This window comes from Camelus dromedarius, chromosome 18 (genome assembly GCF_036321535.1).
Source record: "Camelus dromedarius isolate mCamDro1 chromosome 18, mCamDro1.pat, whole genome shotgun sequence".
Classification (NCBI taxonomy): Eukaryota; Metazoa; Chordata; class Mammalia; order Artiodactyla; family Camelidae; genus Camelus; species Camelus dromedarius.
This window is the reverse complement of record NC_087453.1, coordinates 30,121,512-30,131,462: the sequence shown is the minus strand read 5'-3', so window position 1 is coordinate 30,131,462 and position 9,951 is coordinate 30,121,512. Positions and strand designations below refer to the sequence as shown.

The following is a 9,951-nucleotide window of genomic DNA, read 5'->3' as shown; positions in this document are numbered from 1 at the left end:
TCAGCCCTGCACGCTGGAGCCGGGCAGAACAAAGGGAGGCGGGGGCCCTCCCGCAGCCCTGGGCCTGTTCACAGATCCCAGTGGGCACCCCGGGGTCACAATCAGACAAAACCGTCCTCCAGCCCCACTTGATAAGGCTCCATCCCGCACGACCCGTGCCCCCACTTAAGGCCTGGGGAGTGTGCTCCAATAGCTTGTACTCTTTGCTAACAGAAATACTACCAGTAGAAAAAAAGCTACCCACCCGGGCCCCGCATCAGCAGGCGGGCTCCTCTGGTTAATTTCCCCCTTCAGCTATTTCTCCATGGAGAGCTTGAAGGAAGGCATGGGAGTTGATTTCGCAGAGTCTGTTTTTAGTACTCATCTTTTGATCGGGGTCATTTTAACCTACAAGGAACCACAAATGGGGTTGGGGGGGAGACAAGGGGGCGGTAGGCATTTATTTTATGCTAAAACGAGTCAGGGCAGCTCCTCTTTTCTGGCTTTATTCATCCGGGCCTGACGCTGCAGTGTGGACAGGTTTTCCTAAGCAGCATCTGGTCCCTCTCTGGAGGAGGATTCCACAGGCATTTTGTCTCTTTCAGGTTTTCAATAGTGGCCTCTGGGGCAAGCGACCATCTGGCGGGGCGTCACCTGGCCAGTTGGGCCTGCCTGACCACACGCTGCTCAGCATTCCTCCACGGAGACCCATCCCAGGGCTGGACAATGGGCTAGAATTGAGCCAGAAACCCAGCATTAATAAGAACACTTGTGGTTAACAATAAGGCTGGATTACATAGTTTCAGAACGTGGGCTTGTTGTCTGCCAAATCGGCCTTCAGTCTTGATTCTTTTCCATCCTAGCCCTCAGAGCCACGGGCACCTTACCACTGCGGTTCTTACATCTGTAAAGGAAGAAACGTAACAGTTGGGTTATCGGGTGAAGTATTAACGAGACGACCCCACATATAAAGGTATATCTTACATCAGGTTACAAAAGGTACATTTTAATGGGTTAATAGAGGGCTGTTTGATAGGGGCCTTTTACACAGTTGCCAGCATGTTTTTGGAAAAGCAAGAAAGGGTCTGTGCATAGCCCAGAGCCTGTGACATCCCGGAGCTCACCAGGACTGAGGGATACAGAGAGCAGGTGCTGGAAATCTGAGGGGTTGCAGCCAGAGAAGTGTCCCGACACAAGCCGTGGCCTTCGTCAAAGGGACGCACCCAGAGCAAGACAAGAGCAGGGCTGTGCGGTGTGGTGAGGCTACACACTGAGGGCGCGATCCTTGGACCTCACCCCGCAACTGCTCTGAATCACCTGCTGGTGCCACCTGTTACGAAAACAAGTAACAGCCCTGAGCACATCCCCTTGGCACTCAAATCTACGTGGAGGGCTTTTTTACTCTGAAGACATTTGGCCTTCGGGCTTTTTTGGCAGGGGAGCATGCCTGGTCCACATGCACAGATAACTCCTGGAAAGTGGATGTACCCCAAAGTAGCCCTAAACCAATGACTGACAGGAGTCAGGGAATAAATACCCAGCTTCCTCAGCCATCACCATCTCCCAGAGCTCCCCCAGGACCCAGTGCCAGTTGCCTACTGCATTACTGGGCTCAGTCCCTTCCCTGTTTCCTTTCCCTGCATCCTGGCATCACCACCGCAATCACTGATTTACACGCTAACCTATCTCAAGGTCTGCTTCTGGGGGAGCCCAAATTGCGACAAAGCCCATTGGCATAGTCCATGTGGGTCAGCCTCTTGGGGCACAGGGCAGGTAAAGAAGGGTGGAGAGTGGATCTGGGGAGGAAGTGGGGACATCTGCAGAGGCACGTAGCATGGGCCCTGGTCTACCTCGCCGCACTTTCACTGGCCGTGTTAGCTGGCATCCACAGGGGCAACGGTACAGCGCCTCCTCACTCCGTTCCTCTTCCGCTACACCTCTTGGCCAGTCACCCTATTTCCTGGGTTCCCCTCCTATCCTTGACACTTGACTCAGTAGGGGCATTTGCTGGGTCCTAGCTCAGTCTTTTGTGTATTACATGTAACTTCCGTAAGAGCTGGACCAGAGCCATTGTAGATGGGATGGGGTGGGGGTGGTGGGGAGGGGCTGGGAGATAGTGGTAAGGTTGTAAAAAGGTGTAGTATAAATAAAAACTAAATGGTCTGCCTAATAAAGAACAACCTTAAAAGCCAAATGAACGTATTTGTCGTTCATGCCGTCCATTAACAGTTGAGAGAGGGTTGGATGGTCACAGCAGAAACAGGAAGCCTACCAAGTAACCCTTAAATTGAGCCACGTCAGTGCTAAATCCTACCATGGGTGTGAGAGTGCAGATCTGCTGTGAAAAGTAGAACCAAGCACCCACTATGAAATGCAGTAAAACTGTATTATAGCACATCTGATCATTTCAGTTTCCAATAAAATCTCAACATATTGTATTAGAGTTAAAAGCATTAGGTAAAGGGTGAGAAGGGCTTCAACCACATCATTTGTTGGAGCATAGTTAACCCCAGGACTTATCAGGGAGACTGGCGTGTAGTTGGTGCTTAGTAAATATTTGTTGGGTAGATGGAAAGATGGATGACTGGAGGGTTTAGCCTAGTAGTAGAAAGCTTATGGAACTCAGAATTCAATGGGAGTCAATTACTGATATCCGCCCAGTTTTCCTTGTCCAAAACAATGTTAGCACTTTTCTCATGTAGTGAGGGTACATGTGTTTTTATATTATATATATATATATATAGACATATATACACACACATATATATGGATATATACACATATATCCATATATATATATATATATATATATATATATATATATATATATACACACACATCCATATATACAGTAGAGTCATCCCATTGGCCAGAGCAAGTCACATGGGCAAGCCCGGTGTCAACACAGGAGGATCCTACAAAGGGCCCTGATACCAGGAAGCATGAACAAATCAGGGCTGTCACTGAAATCAGTCCTCCACATCTTTTCTCCCGCCTGTCACAGTGGAGAAGGGTGTCCCTCCGTCCTCTGTGTTCTGAACGCTTCTGGGCTGTAACCTACCACCTCAGGGATCTTTATGTCTTGAGAGGCAGGATGGATTTCATCCTGATGGAGATTTGAATCTTTGCCAGAATCCCTTAGAGTGTTTGAATGATGTGAGTTTCTGAGAACCACTGCAGACCCCCTAAAGCGTAATTTCTGTGGGAAAAGCCTCAAAAATCTGTATTTTAATTAAGCATATGCAGGTGAGGGACTAGGTGTGTGTGCTTTACAGGTTTCGATTTCAACAGGACAGTAAGGCCCAAAGGCTGGGGTTGACATGGAGTTCTCCCACCTGTCTGATTGCTTAGTTTTGATCACTGATGTAAATGGCTGTTCATAGACAGTACATTTGGCAAAGCACATGGTCCTTCCCCAGGGAGGAAACATTGGGGTGGGGGAGTTGCTGTTTTGTGTAAATGGAGACGAAGTTCACATTTCAGCCGTATTTATGACCTCCGTAGCATATTGCATAACATTTGTAGGGTGGAGGGGATGCTTGTTGTTTTGAATTAAATTGAATTTTTAACTGAATTAGAAATATTTGAGTCCCTCAAATCACGTGGAGTGTAGGACACTTCACTTGAAATCTGATATGTTATTTAGTTAAAGACTGAGCAACCGAATCCTAGGAAATGGACCAAGGTCACTTTTCAATATGGCCCCGAGTCCCTGAAATTTCCCTTGGCAATTTCAAGGGCTACCCAGCTGTGGAAAGAAGTGAATTGGAAGTTTTGTTCCACATCTGACTTAGAATGGATTGCTCCAGACATACTAACCAGATCGGATTTTAAGGTATCCAAACATAGGCAAAAACAACAATACAGAGAACACTGCAGTCTCTTCTGAAGATGACTATTTATCTACAGTCATTCTTTAAAGACAAAAACTGCAAAAAACCTCTCTTCTGATAGGAAGTTTTCATTCCTTCTTCGTGATGTATAATAAATCTTTTATACCAAAAATTTGAGGATAGCATATTTTGTGAGAAAGACCCTAAATGTACATAATACCCATGTCAGAAAAGCCACTATTATATACTTATTTTTCATGAAAATGTATGAGTTTCAATTAGAAAAGTATTTTTTAAATCAATCCGTCAACCATTCAACAACAGTCAGATGGATTCTACTTTATTATTGAAACATAGAGAATAACATGCATTAAAGGTTCAGTATCAAATTTAAAGTGAATCATGTTACGTAAATGCCACTGAGTTTGAAAAATCACCGTAGGTAGGAATCCTATTTATTTTTATTTTTAAATACTTTATCAAATGTTTTTTATATACGGGGGCTTTATTCTAGGAGAACTTTCTGTAGTTCCTTATATACAATTCAGAACCATAGAAAGCATTTGAGCAAGGTCGTCATATCATCTGAGCAGTGTTTTAGGTGTGTAGCACCAGGAAGCACATAAATGGGTCTTACCGACTGAGCTGTGTCCCTCCAACCTCCTAGGCTGACGTCCTGGTCCCCAGTATATCAGAACGTGGCTGCATTGGAAGACAGCATCTTTAAAGAGGTAATTAAGTTAAAATGAGGTTGTTCAGGTGGGCCCTGAGCTAACATGACCCGTGTCTTTATAAGAGGAGGAAATTAATACACAGACACACACAGAGGGAAGACCATGTAAAGACTGCCAAGAGAGGTCTTGGAAGAATCAGCCCTGCTGACTTCTTGATCTTGAATTTTCAGCCTCCAGAATTGTGTGAAAAGGAATTTCTGCTGTTTAAGTCACCCAGTCTGTTCGACTTCATACTTTACAGCTCTAGCCAAGCAATACAGTCAATCTGGCTCTGATTTCATCTAGTTTGATAACCTGTGTACAGCAGAAGAGGGGTAGCTTTCATTTCATAAATTCCTGTAGTATGCTTCAAGAGCTTAACTTTCTCCAACTTCAAAGGGCCTTTGAGCAGCAGTATTTTGAACGTTGAGAGGACTCGGGACTCAGAAATGTGGTCTCCTGAAATACACATGATCTAAATGTGTATTTGATCTAAAAATGTCAGTCCGTAGAGTTGAGTTCCAACGCACAAGGGTAGCATGTCAGTTATCTGCTGCCAAAATAACAAACTACCACAAGTCTTAGTGGCTGAAGACAGCAATTTTGTGCTTTGTTTTTGTTTTTCTCATGAAGCCACACATCAGCGGAGCAGTTGTTAGCTTGGACCCAGGTTGGCTGGTTTCAGAGGGGCACATTCATTTGTCTGTAGCCAGCTGGCAGGTGGGCCAGGGTCTGGCTGGTCTAGGATAGTCTTGGCCTTGATGACTTGGTTCTGCTGCACACAACTGTCATCCTCCAACAGGCTAGCCTGGGTTTGTTAGCACAGAAAAGCAGAGGAGTAAGAGACAGCGGGACATGGCATGGTCTCTTGAGGCCTAGAACCTAACCTGGAATAGCATCATTTTTGCAACATTCTATTAGAGAAAGAAGGCACATGTCCAAACCCAAATTCAAGAAGTAGGTCAAAGGGACTCCACCTTGTAATGGAAGTAGCTGTAAAGTCATATTGCAAAGGGCAAGAATGCAGGGAGTAGTGAAAAAAAAAAGTGGGGCCATTTTCACAATCAGTCAAAGGTAGATGATTTCCAACGGTAGAAGCTGTAACCACAGTGTCAAAGAGTTACCTTAAAAAGGAACATGTAGCTGGATCCCCATCCAATGGAGGAATTCCCCTAAATGAAACACACAAAGACAGAAAAAACGAAAAACAAACCCTTTAGGAAGATTCCCACCACCTGACCGTTTGACTTAACTTTTCTCATTAGGCAAAAAAAAGAGAAAAACACGGCGGCTCTCCCACCCCGCTGCTCCGCGCTCAGTTTATCTGGCTTCTGCTGTGAGTCACAGCTGACTGAGGGGTGGGGGTGGGTCATGACTCATGGCCGAAAACAAAGATAGAATTTGATGGGGGTGGACCAGAAGGCGGGACAGAAGACGCTGCAAGTTCAGGCATTATCTCAGCATTTGGGTGACTTCTTTCCTGCAGCTGGGGAAATCGGGCAGCGTGCCTCTTTCTGAAATCCAAAGGCAGACATCCCACACGGGGCCCTGGGGACTCACACCTTTGTGTCTCCTGGAGAGTCCAGTTGCTGTTTTCAGAAGTGTTTGTATCATGGCGCTCAAGGTGCTACAGCGAACCTTCGTCCCCAGGTGCCTGGTCAACAGACCGTTTCATCCTGCCGTCCCCAGGAGCAAGTCACCTGGTTAGTTTGAGAAGTTAATATTTAGAAAGACTAATGGTTGCATATGGTTTTGTCCAAGAAAGAAAAAATAAGCCAATGTTATCTATTGACCCACTCCCACATATATTTGCAGTTAAAAAGTTGAAAAAAAAAAATCCTTTGGCTCAATGACAGTAGAGCTTCACTGTGGCAGGAATTTTTTTCAGCTCTTACTCTCTATTTTAATGTGCCTGCACAGTAGCCTGCCTAGAGTCCACAAATAATTGTGCATCTGGCCTCAAGCAATTAACACGTCTCCTACCCTAAGGTAAAAATTAAATGAAAACTCTGTCACCCACCCCACCCCAGTAAATCTGGAAACAGAATTCCTGTATTTGCCAAATAAGGTGACTCCCAGCCTCAAGATGCTGAACTTTGGATTGACTGTCATAGAAACAAAGGCAAGGCGCGGTTGGCTCCCATTCAACCTGGCCCAAAACATCCTTCATTACAGGACGTGGCATCATTTTGATTCACAGCAGAATAAAAGGAATCTATTTGTATATTTGGAAGTTTGAGTGAGGATTTCCTGAGTTCCTGATGAAGTCATTCCTGCCTTACAACAGCCTTGCTTGTACCACTAGAGTTAGGACCGGGTCACCATTTCCATGCAAATGTGTGAGCCCATGTGCACACTGGGGCGCAGACACACACACACACACACACACACACACACACACACACACACACATTCCATTTCAGCATCTAATTAAAACTCAGTGTACGTAATTTCCTCCCCAATTAATCCTGGCATCAAACCAAAATTTTGGCTCAAAAGGAAAATGCTTTAAGCTAATTTTATATTTACATTGCCTGCCAATGAGAGAGTCCTTTTTGTTAAATCACTTAGAAAACATGAGCCCTAGACATGATATGTAATGGGGACAGAAACAGAGAAAAATGTTGGCTGCTGGTATCCAGGAAAGATGCCACTGGCCTCCTAAGCTTCTTCCCACAGAAATAGTCACAAACAAAAGATAACCTGACTTTGAACTGTAAAACTCTTGCTTTTCTATCATCCAGTTCTTCAAAGAACATCTCAGTGTGTTATCACTGCTCTGTGATGGGCTTGCCATAAGTTCTCAAGTTCTCACTGCTATTAATACAATGTGCTCTGCAGAGACTATGAATTCTACCAAAGGATGGGCCACAGCTTACACTCTGAGGGGCATGCACTCCTCCTGTGCTGTCCTTGTCACAGAGAGTGGGATTGGAGAGGCCAGAAGGAAAAAGAGGCTGGTTGCAAAACCCCGGGGAGTACCACTTGTGTGTAGCCTACGTGGATGAAAATAGCCCTGAGGTGTGGTTGCAGCAGATACTGTGGGAGCCCTATTCATAGCCCTTGCCCTACTCCTTTAGGGCACAGCAGGCCAACTTTCTCTTTGCCTAAGAGCTTTCTCTGTCCCCTACATCAAGCAGCTTAGCTATTCACGTGGTGGGCAAAAAGCAAAGGGGAATTAACAGCCCTGGGAGTAGCCCTCAATGAATGTCAGATAGGACTTGGTGTATGCATACCCCAGTCCCCTTGCCACTCAGGTGGGATAAATCTGAACCTCGTGCTTCACGCCATCTCCCAGCAGGACTAAGTTCCAGTTACTCACAGTGGTAGTTGACTTAAAGAAATACCCTGTATGGGCTACCTTCCTTTCCCTGTCTCGCTTTTCCTCTCCCACATCTTTATTCTTTTACTTCTATCCCACACTCTTTGCCATTGAATCACTGTCTCAGGGACTGCTTTTGGGTAAGCCAGTCTAAGAGAGGCACACACTCAGGTAAGCCCTCCTGTTTTGTCTAACTCCAGGAGCCAGTAGAGCATCCTGGCATTCCATCCTGAACAGGAGTCCATCCCATGATATTTTTGGATCCTGCTTTTGAGGACATGGAGCTCACCATGACACAGGTTGGCTGCTCCTCACCCCATGAGTTTCATCCTCTCCACTGTCCTATTTGCTCCTCTGGACACATGCCAGCTTGCCCATCATGCAGGGATGCTCCCGCAATGAAGGCAACGTTCTGTGAGGTCTAACCTTTCCAAGGCAGAGGAGACTCAACTTACCTCTTTCCCTTTTTTTGCCCACTGCTGCTTTCCAAATAGAGTATAGTCCCAGATTTCCCTCTGGTTTTCATAAAGCATGCGTCCTATTGCTTCACTTATGTTCTCAGATCAGACCGTGTCACTCAATGGAGACATGATCATAGTGCAACCTGGCAGAGGCTCCTCTGGCCCTAAAAATACAGCTGTTGAGTCCTGATCATGGTCTGCAAGGCTCAATGCTGACTTGAATCCTGGAGACGACTCCAACATCGTTTCCTGCCCCTCTCCTCTTCACTCCTTGCTTTTCTTTGAACATGCCCACATCTTCCAGTAGCAGGATTTTGCATGAGTGTCCCCTCTGTCTGGGGCATTCTTTCTACTGATGTGTGAGAGTCTCTCCCTCACTTTACTCAAATCTTTTTGCAAATGTCATCACCTGACAGGACTTTGATGACCACTCCAGCACCCCTTAATTCTTTACCGCTTACCCTACTGGTTTCTCTATAACATAGTACCAGTTGGCATTATATGTAATGTTTAGCTGGTTTTTATTGGTCTTCTGACTGTGATGTAAGTTCCGCCATTACATCACTGCCACCATGTGCCTAGCACATGGAAGATGCTCAATTGATATTTGTTTGGCTTTCTGAATTAACATATGGTATTAACTTAAAGGAGACTTTAAAGCGATCTATCAAATATTTTTCCTAGGATGATAATTAATATGTGGTACAGTATTTTTTATATTGTATATTTCTTCTTATAGATTAATTTCTATTTAGAGGACTGATTTCATACTTTCCAAAGATACATTTTGACTTTTTTCCCAATTGGCTTGGTTTGGTTTGGTTATTTAATCCCAAGCTAGAAGAATGTCCAAAGATAGAGATTAACTGATTGATAAATTAAGTAGCAAAGAACAGGCAGAATGCCTCCAACTGGACTATTAGCATCTACAGCCATAGGATATTAATTGAACATCTACTATATGCCAGGCACTGTGGTACCTGCCAGGGATGTGTCAGGGAATACAACAGGCAAACGGCCCTGACCCATTAGAATTTATATTCTGAAAGAGGAGACCCACAAGGAAGTGTAAATATGATAAGTAAGTAAACTACTTAGTATATTTGAAGGATACACCAGGATGTTCAGGGGAGGCCTCACTAACAAGTTGACTTTTGGGTGAAACATGAATTAGTGAAAGTGAAGAAGCATGCTCATGCACATGGGAGGAGCATTCCAGGCAGAGAGGACAGCCGGGGCGGGGCTGAGGGGGGAGCAGCGTACCATCCGTGTACAGAGAGAGAGAGCCAGGGGCCACTGAGTGAGGAGGACCAGTGGCAGAAGATGATGCTTAGAAAAACAGAAAGCATGTCATGTAGGTCCCGGGAGGCATTAAAAGGATTTTGATTTTCACATATGCTGATAAATTATAAAAGGCAGTAACTAGTAGCTGTTGCCAACCTATTCAACCAAGTGGTGCTTCCCCTCATTGCTCCATATAAAAAGCTATTCCATTTCTTTGAAAAAGCATGTTACCACTATTGTCACAAATGATATTACCATATTACTGTTTCTTGATGAGATGATAGCTACTATAGTTTTTCTTACTTACTCAAGAGCAAAATATCTTATTGATGATTAATACAAAAAGGGAAAGATCATTT

General features: G+C 44.8%; 1 long non-coding RNA gene across 1 annotated transcript; it reads right to left on the bottom strand.

Annotated features, from left to right (window-relative positions):
- Positions 1–250: 250 nt before the first annotated feature.
- On the bottom strand, positions 251–6,176 carry LOC135323399 (uncharacterized). Its single transcript, XR_010384984.1, has 5 exons — positions 6,088–6,176; positions 5,650–5,697; positions 4,450–4,533; positions 776–883; positions 251–387 (listed from the first exon to the last, which is right to left on the bottom strand). It is a non-coding gene; the product is annotated as an uncharacterized LOC135323399 (long non-coding RNA).
- Between the last annotated feature and the right edge of the window lie 3,775 nt (positions 6,177–9,951).